General features: G+C 30.3%; 1 pseudogene; it reads left to right on the forward strand.

The window, feature by feature from the left end:
• Positions 1 to 555: 555 nt before the first annotated feature.
• Positions 556 to 8,706, forward strand: LOC149494163 (uncharacterized; annotated as a pseudogene).
• Positions 8,707 to 17,928: the final 9,222 nt, after the last annotated feature.

The raw sequence follows: 17,928 nt of genomic DNA on the forward strand, positions 1-17,928 counted from the left end.
GATTCTCGGCATGGAGATAACCAAAGATAGGAAATTGGGGAGACTTTGTCTGAATCAGAAGCAATATCTGAGAAAGATACTAAAGCGTTTTGGTATGGATGACAAAACCAAGCCTGTTAGTACACCTCTTGCTCCTCATTTCAAACTCAGTGCAGCTCAGCCGCTAAAAAATGATGCAGAATGGGAATAGATGTCAAAAGTTCCCTATGCAAATGCTATAGGTACCTTGATGTATGCTATGGTGTGTATAAGACCAGACATTTCACAGGCAGTTGGAGTTGTGAGCAGGTACATGCATGATCTTGGCAAGGATCATTGGCAAGCTGTGAAATGGATTCTACGGTATCTTCTGAACACGTGGATGTTGGATTGATTTTTAAGCAGGATAAGTATAGTGGTCAATGTATAGTCGGATATTGTGATTCTGATTATGCCGGTGATTTGGATAAACATCGATCAATTACTGGTTATGTGTTTACTCTTGCAAAAGCACCAGTTAGTTGGAAGTCTACTTTATAGTCAACAGTGGCTTTGTCTACAACAGAGGCAGAGTATATGGCAGTTACAAAGGCTGTGAAGGAAGCAATTTGGCTTCAAGGATTGCTTGATGAATTGGCAATTAGGCAAAACAACATTGTTGTACATTGCGATAGCCAAAGTGCTATTCACTTGGCAAAGAACCAAGTTTATCATGCAAGGACGAAGCATATCGACGTTCGATTTCATTTTGTTAGAGAAATTCTAGAGGAAGGACAGGTTCAACTCCAGAAGATTCAGATTGTTGAGAATCCTGCTGATATGTTGATAAAAGTGGTGACAGCTGTCAAGTTCAAATACTGTTTGGACTTGATTAATATTGTTAAAAATTGAAGCTTGGCACGACCAAGCGCATTTGTAGACATTGCAACTTTGTGAGAGATCGAGCAGAAGCTTACATTGGCGGGATTTTCGCCAAGATGGAGATTGTTGGTTATGTGGCAAATATCCCACATCGGGATTTTAGGAAGGGAGAGGGGCTCCTTTTGACTATAAAAAGGAGCCTAGTTTCTTCATTTTAATCGTCCCAACTTGTCTTCTAATACCTAGTGAGTTAGACAAGTTTCTCTCCTCTCTCAATTTGTATATTTCTTCAGTGAAATATAAATTTGGTAGTATCCGAGGACGTAAGCAAAATTGGCCGAACCTCGTTAAAATTCTGGTATTCTCTCTTATTTATTGCTTTATCTTTATTTATTTAATAGCTATTGTTGGGCAAAAATATTTTGGTGGTTATTGTCTGATTAATTGCATGTCTAGGTAAATTCTGTCAAACGACACGAATTTAATCCAAGGCAAGTGAATTTTAAGTGAGACCGTTTGTGACTCCTCCACTTATCTGGGAATTCACCTTGTGTAGTTACTCAGTACAGTAATGCACAAATTATTTTTAATTTGGTGGAAAAAGCCGAATTTTCACAACATGTATAAATCTAGGTCCCAGATCTTTTCATATGTTTATCCTTTGACATGATATACAGTAAAAAAAAAAATTTGATACAAGCAAACTTATTGCATTTTGTGATTATTTGAATGAGTTCCTTGTACTAGGAAGCAATAGCCTGATAACATATATTGCTTTTATTTCTTTTACTTTTAGCACATGGATTTTTCCTTTCAATCTTTGCTGACACATAAATTTTGAAATATTGCACTCCTAAATTCTTCTATTAATTTTGTGAAATTCAATACCTCTTTGATTTTATCAATATGGATCTTTTGGTCACATTGATTCTTATTTATTTTCTAAATTGCTTTTTAAAGTTATATTTCCGATTGTGAAAGAAACCAGTATTCTTTTTCTTTTTTTATTCGACCATCATAATTCATAAAAGCCATCATTTTTTCTTTGGACTTGTACGTTGCACTATTTTTTTTTTAGTCATATTCGTTGTTTCAAGTCAAGTATTATTATTACTTAATTAATGTATATAGACATAGTTAATAAGTTTCTTGTGAAACCTTTTTATATTTTGGTAGGAGTTAGTTTTTCCTTTTCCTTTATGCTTCAAATTGTTATTGTTTACGAGAGAAGGCCAACAATCAAAGATCAAGATTATTGACGTTATAATAATGTCTCCATATCATTTCTTTTTTTTTAGACATGTTTCATATATATTAGTTCTTTTTATAACATGTCATGCATATTGACTATACTGGTTGTATGCTTATTTTTTTATACTCATTTAACTTTTTTATTTATACTAATTCTTTTTATGACATGCGATGCATGTTAACTACACCGGTTATATGCTAATTTTTTAATACTCATTTAGCTTCTTTTTTTTTTTGTATAAATTAAAGTATGAATTCTTATTTACAATGCAAAATATCTAGTGGTTTTTATATATACAATAAAATATTTATTTTAATTATATGTCTTGCACTATAATATCATTGAAAAAAAATGATATATTTGTTTCTCCCTTTAAAATAGCAATTTAAAAATATGAAATATATTATTTATATTCTCTTCCACATACTGGTTTATATAGTTTTTATTATACACTAGTTGCTTTTATTTTTTTTGTTTAAGTTCCAAATTGATTTAAAAATCATCATATAGCTTTTATTTTACGTTTTATAACTAACTTACATATTTTGTTAATAACTTTCACTATAATCTTTTTAGTAAATAAATATACTTTAACAATAGAATAAGAAAGTAATCTAATAAATCAAATTAAATATTTATAAGTAATAATAATTTTTTTTTATTTTTTTAGCCTATCAAAATCATGAAATCATTTAAAAAATTGTTAATAAAATTATATTCCTTAATATAAAGAATAAAATTTGAATTAAATAAGATATCAATATAATTAATCAAATTCAAGATGTTTAAAAACAATATTTTTTATCTTATTTTTGGCCAACCAAATTAGAGTGCAATTTGTCTAAATCTAAATCTTAATTATCTATATATATGTATGTAAAATAAATTCAAAAGATAAAAATTTTCAAATGCCTCATATTTACACATATCATTTAAAATAATAATGTTGAAGATAAATTACAATAATGGTAAATAATAATAATAAAAAAATAATAAATTATTAAATTATTAAATTATTATTAATAATTTATATAATAATATAATGAAATAAACAAAATTAGACAGAATAAGATAATGATAGTAAAATTTTAAATTTCCAAATGTTAATTATCTATATGTATTTAACTATTAAATTAAAGTTAAAAAAAAAACATCCAATCAAATTATAGAGATATTATATTTTTTGCTAAAATTTTTTAATTGGTTATGACTAAGTTTATTTTAGAATATCTTAAATTTTAGAATGATAATATAGGAAATATCATTATTCTCCCCCCCCCCCAATTCTCATTTTTATATATAATATAGATAATTAAAGTATGAATTCTTATTTAGATTGTAATACATATAGTGATTTTTATATATACAGTAAAATATTTTTTTCAATTATATGTCATTGAAAAAACTATTGATATTTTTTTTCTCTCTTTAAAATAGCAATTTAAATATGAAATACATCATTTATATTCTCTTCAACATACTGTTTCATATAGTTTTTATTATATACCAGTTGTTTTTATTTTTTGTTTAAATACCAAATTAATTTATAAAAATCATCATACAACTTTTATTTTACGTTTTATAATTAACTTACATGTTTTGTTAATAAAGTTCATTATAATCTCTTTTAGTAAATAAATATACTTTAACAATAGAATAAGAAACTAATCTAATAAATCAAATCAAATATTTATAAGTAATAATATTTTTTATTTTTTATCTTTTTAGTCAATCAAAATCATGAAATTATTTAAGAATTTTATTAATAAAATTACATTCCTTAATAGAAAGAATAGGATTTGAATTAAATAAGATATCAATATAATTAATCAAATTTAAGATGTTTAAAAATAATTTTTTTTATCTTATTTTTTGGCCAATCAAATTAGAGTGCTATTTATAATTAAAGAAATTGAACCATACCTTTTTTAAATCAAAATCTTAATTACCTAGATATATTTATTTAAAATAAATTCAAAAAAAAAATTTCAAATGCCTCATATTTACACATTCATTTAAAATAATAACATTGAAGATAAATTACAATAATATTAAATAAAAATTAAATTATTAAATTATTATTAATAATTTATATAATATTATAAGTAAAATTTTAAATTTTTAAATGCTTAATTATCTATTTGTATTTATCTATTAAAAAAAGGAAAGATTATTATTTAGTCCCTGAGTTTTGACCAAATTAATGACTTCGTCCCTACATTTTGATCAAATTATTATGACATTCCTAAGGTTGCTTCCCTCTAACTATATGGTCCACTAAAAAAAAAAGCACTTTCGGTCGCAATATTACAATAATATTGCGACCAATTGTGGTGATTGTTAAAATAACAGAGTTTAATATCCACCGACGAATCTGCGACCAAACTGCGATAATTTTAGCAACGGAATTGAGATCGCATGTAGATCCGTCGCTAATTCTAACGCTAATGACTCCTGCTACTTTACAACTCCATTGCGAAGAATTTGTGATAAAATTTGCGACGGATATGCGACCATTTCATAGTCCATCACAAAATTGCAGGCTACAGTTCAGCGCTAAATTTAGTCTCCGGTTTGCAAGGGATTAGTGACCGATTTGCGATCGATATGTTTACGACCGACTGTTTTGGTCGCAAGTCAGTCACAATTTGTTTGATAACAAAACGACATCACAGGATTAAAAATTACGGCCAATTTTTAATGAATTACAACCGACGTGTCGGTCGCAAAAAATTAGGGCTTTATAAACCCTTGGTCTCCTTGGGCGCAATCGCAGTAGCTTCTTCTCCTCTCCTTTCTGTTGCAGCGCCGTTTCCGACCGCGTTGTTCTCCTCTCTGTTGCAGCGTTGGATGCCAGAGAAGCCCAGTCACCGAAATCATCGCTCCTGTCGCTAGAGAAGCTGCATCATTCGCCTGGTCAGGTAGGTGCTCATACCCTTTTATTTATCTGCTTTTATTTTATGTTGCAAAATAATTTATGTTTTATTTTATTTTATGTTGATTTTGTTTTTTATTTTTTGTTTTTTGTAAATTCTTTTTTATTTTGTGTGAATCTTGATTCGTTTTTTGTTGTAATTTTTAATGGATAATAAATTTTTTGCTGTAAATAGTATTTGTTGGAAAATTTGATTAAGTTTTTAAGTTCTGTTCTTTATGTATTTGCTTTTTTATAAAAATTTTTTTGTGGTAATTTTGTATGAATGGATAATATTTTTTGTTGTAAAATTTTATTAATGAATGGATAATAGAAAATAACCTTAAATCTGAAATTTGTAAAAAAACAAATGCACAATTATTAGAAATAATTGTAATTTGTGACAAAAAAAAATTAATGAGTGTAATTTATAACACTAGTTATAGTTTTGAAATAAGTTATAGTATTGAAATAATTGTAATTTGTAACAAAAAAAAATTATTTAGTGTAATTTAATAGTAATCAAAATTTATACTAATCAAATTTAAAAAATCTAATTTGCAATGATGTATTGAAATTTATTTTTTTAAAATTACTTTATGTTGATTTGTATTTTCATTGAGTAGAAATCACATGAATGATGCATTTGAGTTGGAGGCCTAGTAGTGGCCATTTTGACTTTGGAAAACTTTCGGATGATATAGAAGTGTTTATGTGAGTGTGTTTTGACTTGAGATTTGATTATATTATGCCGAAGTGCTGCTGAAATTTTTTTAAAAACTGAATATGAGGAATCGTACACTTGCTGATATTATAGTAAGTTTTTATATATATATATATATATAGCTACCCTTATTATAGAAATAACCTTAATAAGTTAGAAATGTAAATGGAACATTACTTTTGGTCTGTTTTAAGGATGATTTAGGACTAATGCAATTACATATAATTTGCCCTTTATAAACAAAGTGTTAATTATGTCACAAAATGCAGACTAATCGAGATTGGATGTATTGGAGGTACGAGGTTAATGGGATATTAAGAAAAGAATTCTTGAAAGGATTGAAATCATTTATACAGTTTGTAGTTGGTAATCCCAGTTACATGGATGGTAATAAGTTGAGGTGTCCATATAATCACAAGTGTCAAAATAGAGCCTTCTTAGATATCGATACAATTAAACTTCATTTATGCAAAAATGAGTTCGTGGAAAATTATTATGAATGGATACATTATGGTGAACCTCGAGTTTTCAGTGGGTCAGGCCACTCTATTTCTGTAAGTTCAGAAGGTCAACCTTTGCAATTTCAGTATGGTAATCGATTCAATGATATGGTAATCATGAACTGAATGATTTTTGCATCCAGGCCATAGTTCACTGTTAGCTGCACTTAGCATGTCAAACAATTGTTTTGCTGCATAGTTTGATGATTCCTCCATATTGTCCCAATGGAATTCTGCTCTAACCCATTCCCTTTTTAGTCCGGTAAACTATGCGGCAAAACAATTGTTTGACATGCTAAGTGCATGATTACTACACATGAAATCGGAGCACCATTTTTCAGAAAGGTGTTACGATGATTTTATGCAGTTACCAAAAGAAATGTTGCTTGGAGGCAATTCGATGGTGGATAATTTTTACTAGACAAAAAAATTAGTTCGGGGATTAGGACTACTAGTGGAAAAGATTGATTGTTGTTGAAATAATTATATGATATACTGGGGTGTTGACTCCAAATTAAAAGTATGCAAGTTTTGTAATCGTCCAAGATATCAAAAGCAGGGTCAAGGGACTGGTAGAGTACAAAGAGAGAAGCTTTCAAGAAGATTTATTATTTCCCTCTTGTTCCTCACCTTCAAAGGTTATATGCATTTAAGGCGACAGCTGACACATGAGATGACATGCTTTGCATGAATATGAGGATGGTATAATGACTCATCCGTTAGACTCTGAAGCCTAGAAACACTTTGATAACAATCATCCTGGGTTTGCTGTTGACATAAGAAATATGAGAATTGGGGCTTTATACTGATGGGTTTCAGTCGTTTGGCCAATCAGGACAATAATATTATCATGGCCTGTCATTGTCACACCATATAATCTACCACCCTCAATGTGTATGAAAGATGAATGCATGTTTTTGTGTGTTATTGTACCTGGCCCTAATAATCCGAAATACAAAATTGATGTGTTTCTGCAACCTTTGATTGCTGAACTTAATGATTTATGGGAATATAGAGTTAAAATGTTTGATATTTTGGCCGATCAGAATTTCATAATGGGAGCTGCTTTGCTTTGGACCATGAGTGATTTTCCAGTATTTGGAATCTTATATGGGTCGAGCACGGTAGGCAAATTGGCTTGTCCTCATTGCATGGAAAACACTAATGCATTTACACTAAAAAATGGAGGTAAATAATGTTGGTTTGATTGTCATCACAAATTCTTACCAGAATCTCACCCTTAGAGGCAAAATCAATGATGCTTTAGAAAGAACACGACTATTGCTAATCCCCCTCCACCTGTGAAGTCGGAGCTAAAATATTACAAGAAATTGAAGATCTGGGGCTTATGAAAGTTATAGAGTTAGGTGCAGAAGAGGTAAATGGTAGAATTGGCCGGAATAGCAGATGGAAAAGTGAAGCATCTTCTGGGATTTGCCACACTGGAGTTCACTTCTTATCCGTCATAACCTTGATGTGATGCACATAGAAAAAAAATGTATTTAAAAAATATGTTCAACACTGTCATGAACATTAAGGGGAAATCCAAAGATAATGCAAAAGCGAGAGCAGACATGAAGGAAATTTGTCGTCGACCAGAACTCCAGCAATCTGTAGTTACTGAAAAGTTTCCAAAGGCATGTTATTCTTTAGATAAACCCCAAAGGCAAGTATTATGCGAGTGGGTCCAATCATTGAGGTTTCCAGATGGATACATATCAAATATGGTTAGATGTATCGACATGAGGAAATACAGATTCTTTGACATGAAAAGCCATGACTGTCATGTTTCCATGCAAAGATTGATTATTGTGGCATTCCGAGAATTATTGCCAGGGAAAATTTAAGAAGCAATGATAGAATTGAGTCTCTTTTTTAAGGACTTGATGATGACTGTTATCCGATGCGATGATATGGACCAATTAGTGTGAGAAATCCCAGTAGTGATATGCAAATTGAAGCGAATTTTTCGCCCGGCTTCTTTGATTCTAGGAGCATCTACTGATTCATTTGCCTTATGAATGTCATATTGCAGGACCGGTATAATATAGATGGATGTATCCATTTGAGGGGTGAATCACTAACATCCCATTCTAATCATTATAATTTTTATTCAACTCATATTTACATATTGACTTTGTACAATTACAAACACCTGTAGAAAATAAAAAAGAACGTGCGCAATAAGGCAAAGGTTGAGAGATCAATTTGCAATGCATATTTGGTGCAAGAAGCTTCCACATTCTGTTCACACTACTTCGAACCACATGTTTACACTAAGCATCAGAGAGTGCCACGCAATGATGACGGAGGAGATCAATTAGAATCTGAGTTAGAAGGGAATCTAACAATTTTCACCTATCCTAGGCGTATGATTGGTAAATATAAAAAAAAGACGATTGACTTATGCGAGATATGAGCGGCTCAAACCTATATTTTGTTGAATTGCGAAGAGATTACACCATTTGTACAGTAAGTATAAATCTTGTAGAGAGTATAAACTTAATACAACTTAGTTAAATCATATTTATGATATTTTTGTTCGTTCATAAACAAGAAATATATCAAGCTTTTACGGCTACAAAATCCCAATTTGGTTGATACTGTAGTTGATGCAAAACTAGACTCTGAATTTGCAGAATGTTTCAAATGTTATGTAAGTAACTTTCTAGTTTCACAACATATATGTGTACATTCTTATATTTTACTCGTGTCATTACTATTTCCCATAGGCCTGAAGCTCGGGAAGCGATGTTGATAACAGATTCAGTATTGATCTAGTAAGGAGACCTCTACCGGTTGCTAATGCCTACTCTGGCTACTTTGCAAAAGGTTACAAGTTTCACACTAAGGGTTATGGGACAAGCAGAAAGACAATGAACAGTGGTGTTTGCATAAAGGGATCAAATTATAGTGATGAGTCAAATGGTTTTTATGGAAAATTGATTGAGGTTTTGGAGTTAGAATATCCATCCCTACCAATCAAGTGCACAATCTTATTCAAATGTGAATGGTTTGATCCTATGCCAAATGTTGGCATGAAGGTTCATCCTAAGTATAATCTTGTAGATATTAATCATAGAAGAAGATATACGAAGTAAGAACCTTTTGTGTTGGCGAGGCAAGCTGCGCATATGTACTATGTTCCATATCCATCATTGAAATGAGATTGTTGCGATTGGATGACAGTATGTAAAATCAAGCGTAGAGCAGTTGTTCATGCAGTTGAAACCAAATAATCTGCTTTACTCGCAATATCTGAGCCATTTCAAGTGCAAGTTGTTGAAGATTTGACGAATAGACTGGATGATGAAAGCGGAACTTACGTTGAAATAGGAGCATCAGATGATGAAGAGGAAGAAGATCAAATCATCATGGGTACCTCAGAAGATGAAGATCAAGAAGATGAAGAAGAAGAAGAAGATGATGAAGACAGAAATACTTAATGCATTATGTATTTATGGATAATAAATTCATAGATGTATATATAATATTATTAATGAAGAATTTTAATATTGTTGACTTTCTTTATACATATTTACCATATGTTCTACAATTCATATAATTGTATACGTACATATGTAGGTTTTGTTATCTGTAGTACAGATGGCTAGAGGCAGGGCGGTTGATTCAGACGCGTCCGACAATGGTCCGCGTGGAGGTCGTGGCCGAGGACGCAGTACACGTGGACAAGGAGGGACTATCCCTCCTCCTTCTTCTTCAGGTATGTCTGGGGCTTCATCTTCTGCTCAGCCCTCCGTGCCACCACCACTTCCTTCTATTCCTTCCTCTTCTACCCCATTTCCTAGACCAGAAGAGTCTTCACCAGCTTCAGAGTCACCTACTACACCAGGTAATCATAAATGTCATTTACTATCATTTTAGTTATATATTAATTATTTCTCTGTATTGATAGCATTTGTCACTTCTTTTACAGCTTCATCAGAGCCACGTAACAAGCTCAGTTTTGTAGCGGGACAGTAAGTACTTATTTACTTTTTCCTTTAAGACTTGGTTTTGTTCAGATTTTGATGCTTTAGTCTACTTATATTTCACTTATGTTTTTCTTTCTCAGCATATATCCATCCTCTCGAGCATCAAGGCAAATTATAAGGATAATCAAGCTACATTTGGATAAAGATGGATACACATGGGATGTCGTACCATAAGAGGCGAGAGACTTTCATTGGCAAGAGTTTCAGGTATAATTTGGTTCAAGTTATATCTTCATTCAATGTAATTAATAATCTGAATCTATGGGCCTTCACTTACTCTTTACGGAAAAATTATTTTTCATTTTTGCAAAAGCATTTCTTATGGGAAGAGGCTATTACGACTATGCTAAAAGTGGCCTGGGAGAAATTGTGTGCTCTATGGTATGCTGACTTCAGTTATAGGATGCGAAAAAGCGTGAAGAAGCATCAGTGCGTGTCTCAGGAGATATGGGAGAGCTGGCAGAAGGCTTGGGAGGATCTTGTATTCAAGAGAAAGTGTGAGATATTTGCACGAAATAGGCAAAGTGAGACTGGTGATGACGGAGCAGGACCTTCCCGACGCACAGGCGGATCAATATCTGCCATAGAGACATCTCGATTATTAGTGAGTCAATTAGTTATAGTTACAAAACTGATGTTTAATGAAATGACACTATATTAATATATCATGTATAAAAATTCATTATAGACTGAAAAATATGGTCGTAAGCCCACACCGATGGAGGTGTTCACTTACACTCACTCAAAGGACCACGATGGAAATACGTTCATTGACAAATGTGCATTGGGCATCGATGTAAGTAACAATGAAGAATATTTACATTTACTTTCTAGTCTTCTCTTACGTGTACAAGTTCAATATAATAAAGCTTACAACTGCATTGATTAATTAATTTGTTGTTTTCAGGAGAACTATAGTACAGCTCACAAGCATGTTGTTTCTTCTTAGGTTGGATCTGAAGCTGAGTCAAGAATTGATGAGTTAGCACTTTATTTGGAGGCCGTAGGGGGCGAAAAGAAGAGGAAAGTATATGGCAACAGATCTTAGGCATCACAATTTTATTGCGGCTCAGCATTTGACGCTTCTGCAGCCTCCTCACGACCACAGTGCCGAGGCGATTAGTATATTACAGGTTCGTGTTGATATGCAGGAGAGATAGCTTGCAGAGCTTAGAGCACATGTCGTATGGATGTCCGGTCATCATAGTGCTGGTACTTCTTCCTCTGATCCTCCGTCAGCTATAGATCCATATGTTTCTATAACTCTGCATCCGCCACTATCGTCTCATCTTGATCCCGATACTGCGAACGATACCTTGGTCACTCCTACAGACACTGCAACACATGCAGCAGATACTACTATTAATCCAATAGACACTACAGGGGATCGTCCAGAGGACCGACATCATAGATTTGATTTCGGACCAATTTAAATTTTCTTGATTTTTTCATATTTTGTATAGCACATTACATTTACAATTCTTTCTTAGATTGTCATTATTTCTGATGATCCTTGTGATTGTGATGTATATATATGTTGACTTTCAACAGGTGGAAAAAATTATGATTTTTAATATTATTAAATTATTTTTTTTGCCTGTAATTATATTTTGCGACCAACTAGCGACCGAACTGCAACTAAATTATAACCGTTAAATTTAAATTTGCAACAGATCACCAACCAATCACTTTCAGAATTTGCAACCGATTTGCGACCACGTTTCATAATTGTGACCGACACTTTCTGCGATCAATTTACGACAAACTTCTAGAAGGAAAACACGAAGAAAATTAGCGATCGATATTTATAAGTTTAATCGGTTGCGAATTTGCGACCGCTTAGTCATTCGGTCGCAAAATTATTTGCTACGAGCACTTTTGCAATCGGTTCATGTTTGTCGCAAATCGGTCGTTATATCTATTTAGCGACCAATTTCTTTTATTTAGCGATCGATTTGTCGGTCGCAATTTAACGATTTTTTTTGTAGTGGTCCTTCCGTCTAAAAAGTACTAATTTTCCCATTAATTTTACATAGAAAGACAAAACTACCCATATTTATGGGGCCCTACTGTTAGTACTTTTCCCCTCATATTGACTAAGACGTCCAATCAACCTTGAAGCTGAGTCGACTCAAATCAACTCGGTCTATTCTCACATACTACTCCTTCTGTGCCATTAACAATGATCATAGTGAGTCTTCCCTTTTGAACCGTCCAAAAAAAATCGACTGTTAGTACTTAAACTCCACTTTACTTTCTCTTATTTAGGTTACTCAAAAATAAAATTTAAAAAAATCCATCTATTTAATCTCGTTATCAGATTTCTTCTTCTTCTTCCATCCTAACCAATCGTCTCCTCTGCTAGTTTAGCTGATCTATAAGCCTTTTTTTTTTTTTTGCATTTTTTTGGCACTTCTCTGTTTACTAATTAATAATGATTTTTTTTATAATAATCAGTAATAATGATTAAGGATAGAAATATGGAAATTTTTATATTTTTTAATTGATAATTTTGTTGCTAAATATGGTCAAACTTATGGGTTTTGGGGGCTGAGATTGAAACATCATTTTCAGGATAGTTCCATTAAAATGCTTCTCTTCTCTGTCTGGACTTTTGGAAAAGATGCTCTTATTATTATTATTTTAATCTTGTTGTTTCTACTGTTTAAGGGAAAGTTACTCTTTCTGCGTCCCATAATATGGGTAGTTTTGTCTTTCTATGTAAAATTAATGGAAAAATCAACACTTTTTGGATGGAAGGATCATATAGTTAGACAAAAACAAACCTCAGGGATGTCATAATAATTTGACCAAAATGCAGGGACGAAGTCATTAATTTGGTCAAAATTCAGGGACTAAATAATAATTTTTCCAAAAGAAAAAGAATAATGGTTTATTTCACAATCAGATATATAACTTTAAAAAGTAATTTAGAAAACAAATAAAAATTAATGTGAGCAGAATATCCATATGGATCAAATCAAAGAGGTACTGAATTTCACATAATTAATAGAAGAATTTAGGAATAATATTAAAGTGCAGTTTTTCAAAATTTATGTGTCAACAAAGATTGAAAGGAAAAATCAATGTACTAAAAGTAAAAGAAGCAAAAGCAGTATATGTTATCAGGCCGTGCTTCCTAGTATAAGTAACTCATTTTCAAATAATCACAAAATGCAATAAGTTTGCTCGTATCAATTTTTTTTACTATATATCATGTCAAATGATAAGCATATGAAAAGATACGGGACCTAGATTTATACAAACATTAATACTGAGAAAAGGAAGCTTCCAACCAACAAATAAAATCCCTTGCCAAACCTTACTCGGGCAAATCTTGCTATGGCATATACAAAGTTTCAAGCATTTGGTGCTGTCAAAGTAAGAATTAAATAAGTTTGTTATTTTTGTATATATAGCTTTAAATAATCCTGTAATTGTTTCAAACATAACCAATGAAACAAAACCTACATGATGAGTATAATGATTGAATCAAAACGAAAGAGACAGAAGAAGCAACACAAAACAAAACAAAAAGTAGAAAAATTGAATCATTTAATAAAAAGGAATAAACACAATACAACACAATTAATGTATGTCAATTAATAAAATAATAAAAAGAGTAGAAAAAAATTACATGATGATAGGTTATGCTTTGTGGTATGATCTTCCTATTCCCAATGGGCAAAGAAAATATAATAACATTAGAAAAAAAAATGTATGAGAGATATGTTACGTTATTAGGATAGTATATTTTAGTCTATCTAATAGCAGTTCACAAAATGGACAATTAACTCATTCTTTTGATTGTGAGCTACACGTGGCAATAAAAGAATAAAAAATAATTTTCTATAGTCTTTGTTTTTCTTCCATCCATTTCTATTCTTCCTCATCCTCTCCTTTTTCCATCGTGAACTCACACTGTCTACAATATCACTCTTAATTACAAAATTTTATAATAAAATTCAATAATCTAATTATCCTAATATTCCAGTCTCTACAACTAAAAGAGTTTCTATATTCAAAGTTTCTAGAATCTCATACTAATTCACAGCAAAAGATAATTCACACTGTCTACAATATCACTCTTAATTACAAAATTTTATAATAAAATTCAATAATCTAATTATCCTAATATTCCAGTCTCTACAACTAAAAGAGTTTCTATATTCAAAGTTTCTAGAATCTCATACTAATTCACAGCAAAAGATAAAGAGAAAATTACAAATTTAAGAAATAAAGTAGTGAACAAATACAAGGGAGAGCTAGCAAGAACAATAAATTTCAAAATAAAAAAAAAAGAAAAAAAAAGAACAAAATCATCAAGAAATTGACTAAAGAATGATGATAGCACCCTTGGCCTTTCCACTTCCCTTGAAGTGCCCACCATCTACACCCTCCATATTTTGACTTTTCTCATCAAAAAAGACTAGCACAAACTCTATGATTGCTTCTATTCCTGCCTATGATTAAACAGGCTTAGAAGCTGCCCATCTCAAAAGATGAAGCCTCTCACAAAAGGTATTAATATAAATTAAGGTTTGAAAATTAGAAATGAAAGAGAGAGATTGAATTGAAGTGGGAGAATGAAAGAAGACTTTAAAGTTAGAAACAGGTTTGAGAAATTGCTTTCTACAAATATATGGAGAAGAGAGGTTAAAGTCAGAAATTACAAAAATTTCAGAAATGCAAGATGCAAGATAAAGAGGCAAAAAATGGTTGGTGATTAAGCAAGATATTTGAAAGGGTTAATTTAGATTTGAAAGAAGTATCTTGATAAATGAGAGGCCATGAAGAAATATTTGACTGTATTTAACTATTTTAGGTTGTGGATTTGCTATGCAATTTTGGGTGCCACAGAAATCTTTCCTTGTAACTTGTATTGGGGCTCTAATAAATGGAGCTCACTCTCTTTTGAGTTTGTTGGAATGGGACGCGCCTTGACTAAGGAAGAAAATGTGCTTTTTGTATCTTTCATGCCAAAGTCATAGGCTTTTTGTTAAAAAAAGGTTTAAAAATGGGTATATTGTATTTTCAACCCAAATTCAATATATAATATACATAAAAGTGGGAATGGGGGGAGGGGGGAATAATAAGATTTCCTATATTATCTTTGTAAAATATAAGATACTCTAAAATAACCTTATGTATAAGATACCCTAAGATACTGTAAAATAATCTTTGTAAAATATATGTTTAAATTTTTTAATTGGCTATGACTAAGGTTATTTTAGAGTATCTTAAATTTTACAAGGATAATATAGGAATCTCATTATTTTCCCCTCATTCACACTTTTTTTGCCTCTTTATCTTGCTTCTTGCATTTCTGAAATTTTTGTAATTTCTGACTTTAACCTCTTTTCTCCATCTATTTGTAGAAATTGCAATTTCTTAAATCTCTTTCTGACTTTAAACTCTTCTTTCACTCTCTCACTTCAATTCAATCTCTATCTTTCATTTCTAATTTTCAAACCTTAATTTATATTAATACCTTTTGTGAGAGGCTTCATCTTTTGATATGCGCAACTTCTCAACCTATTCAATCATAGGAAGGAATAGAAGCAATTACAGAGTTTGTGCTAGTCTTTCTTGATCAGAAAAACCAAAATACGGAAGGTGTAGATGATGGGCTCTTCAAGGGAAGCCAAAAGGCCAAGAGTGCTATCATCATTCTTTAGTCATTTTTTGATGATTTTGTTCTTTTATTCTTTTTTTTTATTTTGAAATTTATTGTTCTTGCTAGCTCTCCCTTTTATTTCTTCACTACTTTATTTCTTGAATTCGTAATTTTCTCTTTATCTTTTGCTGTGAATTAGTATGAGATTCTAGAAACTCTCTTAGTTGTAGAGATTGGAATATTAAGATAATTAGATTATTGAATTTTATTATAAAACCAGTTGAACGCCCGTGCTTTGCGCGGCTTATTATTATACATTGTATTTTATAAATTTATTTAGTATACTATTAAAAAATATTTTTCAGCAGATTACTCCATTAAATTTATTTAAATAATTATATATTTAATTAATCATGTCTAAGTTTTAGTTAAAATTTATAATTTTAAACAATTTAAATACCGTATCTTGTAATTGATAATTCTATATAGATAAACTTTTTATAATTGAAATAATTCAATATGAATAACATATACATAAATATTATTTATAACTAGATGAAGGCCCCTGCTTTCTGCGGGCTAATTTGTCAATTAATGATTTATAATTCGTAAATGATGGGTAATTATAATATATAAAATGTTATACTACCGTGTTATATCTAAATTATAATTTCGTTGATTTATTTAAATAATTCTAAACTTCAATTAATCCTAACAAATGTTTAGTTAGAGTTTATAATTCAAACAATTTTAAACGCTATTTCTTATTCTAGATAATTCTATATAAATAAAATTCTATAATTCAAATAATGCAATGAGAATAATATACAACAAAATTTTGTATAATTTAATTATTTAATGATAAAATATTTAATTTTTAAACTTTAAAAAATCCAATGAAAACATAAAAGAAAAAAAATATATATATATACCAATTACAAAAAAGTCAAATTATCTATATATATATATAGAGAGAGAGAAATAATTTCAAATAGATAAAATAGTAGCATGCCTCATTAACTTATGTTTATCTTCATTAAATTATCCTTTAGGTGAAACCCTGTCATTTTAAAAAAATTATTTTGAACACTTGGAGAATTCATATCTATAAACAAATTATCCTCTTGTATCTGAGTCATTTTCATTTTATTTGGAAATAAATTGAGAAATAAATTATCTAATAATCTTAGTATTTGTATCACTACATGTATCTATAGATTTTAATAGTAAATCTAAATTCAAACAGTAATAAATAGATGTATAGAATTAATTTTTTATCCATTTGCCGTCCAATTGTCTCTGCAACATAAAAAATACGCAAAAGGTAAAGTAAACTTTTAAATCGCATAAATAACAAAATTTTATAATTTCACAAATTAATGCCATGGTTTTATATTTTTTAAGCTAATATTTTCTAACTACTTAACTTTTTTCTAAATTCACAGTTATTATTTAGAGAAATAAATAGAAAGGCAAGAAAGGTGATAAAAAAATGCAAAATTTTGTATTTAATAAGAATCAAACCCACCTTTAATTTGCATTTTAGCAAGTCACCAACAATATTTTTTTAATGCCTAAACAACCTATAATTGAAAACTGCAGCTAAATAATTAAAGTGGCCTGTAATCAAAGAGTATAAAGGGAATAAAATAGCAAAAAAAATTTAAAAACTCAATCCAAGAAAAATAGCAACAAAATAAAAACCCAATCCAAGAAAAATAACAACAAAATAAAAACTCAATCCAAGAAGAAAAGCAAAAAAAATAAAAAGTTCACCTGATAGTAACAAATACAAATAATATATAGTAGATATATGGTTAGAAAGAGATAAAAAAAAAAAAAAAGGGAGAAATTCAAAAGCTTTCAAATAAAAAAATACATAGAAAAATATGATTAAATTTGTTAAATTCAATTTTCAAACAAAGATACGATATCAATATAACTCTTTAAATATAAATGTGAATAAATTTAAAAAAAATATTTTAGTGGCCAATCAAATTATAGAAATAAAGAAAAAAAATAGGAATACTTAAAAAATAAAGAGCCAATTCAACTTTTGAAAGTTTTTTTTTTTTTTTTGCTTCAA

Source organism: Jatropha curcas, chromosome 8, assembly GCF_041381405.1.
Source record: "Jatropha curcas cultivar XTBG-Jc1 chromosome 8, XTBG_Jcur_1.0, whole genome shotgun sequence".
NCBI lineage: Eukaryota > Viridiplantae > Streptophyta > Magnoliopsida > Malpighiales > Euphorbiaceae > Jatropha > Jatropha curcas.